This window comes from Frankliniella occidentalis, unplaced genomic scaffold, assembly GCF_000697945.3.
Source record: "Frankliniella occidentalis isolate FOCC.00 unplaced genomic scaffold, Focc_3.1 Scaffold10, whole genome shotgun sequence".
Classification (NCBI taxonomy): Eukaryota; Metazoa; Arthropoda; class Insecta; order Thysanoptera; family Thripidae; genus Frankliniella; species Frankliniella occidentalis.
In genome coordinates this window covers 403,105-404,332 of record NW_026267140.1, presented here as the reverse complement: position 1 = coordinate 404,332, position 1,228 = coordinate 403,105, and positions in this window count along the sequence as shown.

Sequence of the window (1,228 nt, the reverse complement as noted above, 5' to 3'; positions counted from 1 at the left end):
GGGGGGGGCACTGCGTAAAAGGGCAGGTGGTAGAGTCGTGCCCCAGAGTGCGGGTTGTGGGTACAGTCGAAAAAAAGGGGGGGAAAGAGATTTGAGAGAAAGAGAGCGGGGCAGCGGGAAGAGGCGAGGGGGAGGGGAGGAGCTGGACCGGGGGAAGGTCGAGGACGGGCAAGGCGACAAGAGTCGAGCAGCGTTTTGTGTTGGTGGGTAGACCCGCGACCGCCACGCCGCGCCACGGCCCGTCTCGGGATGCAGGCACGTAGCCAAGTGCGGTCCCTCCGCGCGCCCCGGCCGGCCCCCGCCCGACTCCGGTCTGTTCAGAATCGCTTTAGCGCGTGGAGGGTCGCGGGGGTCCGTGTCGGGACAGCCTTTTTCTACCCGGGGGTCAGCCTCACGGCGCTCGGGGCCACCCCGGGGATCACTGTGGTCGTGTCGCGGCCGGCCTGGCGGCTCCCCCCTGTGGCGTGTGTGCCCACACGCCGAGCGTCTACAATAATATGCCCGTCAAGGTGACCCAACCTAACCTTACCTATTATTTGTTCCTTTAAAAAAATCTGCGTATATGTGTATCGATATTCAACCAATACATGAAATTAAAGAACCGGGCGCAGACTACTGCGAATTTGCCTAGGGTCCCAGCAGCCTGCCAGAACCATTTCCCCCACAACAACCGCTTGAGAAAGGAAACGGCAGCGTTCTGGATACGATGCCACTCGAGCTCGAGCGAGTCCTTGCCGTGGTTTGGGTGGGAGCCCACCAACCACATGCCGCACTAGTCTAATGCCACTCGGCACGCAACGCGAGCAGCACCGAGCCGGGCGGTGCGTACTAGCGCAAGGCCTCGCGGGGCCCAGCAAAAGAAAGCCCGTACCCTGCCGCAAGCCCGGCAACGGCCACAGCCCTGGCCTCAGTCAGCCCTGGCCCCGGCCTCGCCCCGGACCCCGCGGACCCGCGGGCCTTCATTCCCCAAGCGTATGACGGCTCACTGCCGCATCTCGCAAAGTTTGGCGGTCCGGAGATTCTACTCCCCCCCCCTCTCTTTCTCTCTCACTCACTCTCTCTCTCCTCCGCTGGCTGACTGGACGCACCGCGCAATAAGTTGGCTGTCAGCTGGTCCACCCGGGGCCACCCCAGTCCCCCGACGAGTATGCCAAAATATTTGATCGCTATCCTGAGGGATAGAGGAGGGGGGGGGGGGGAATCACTCTGCGTGGGTATGCAGCCAGGG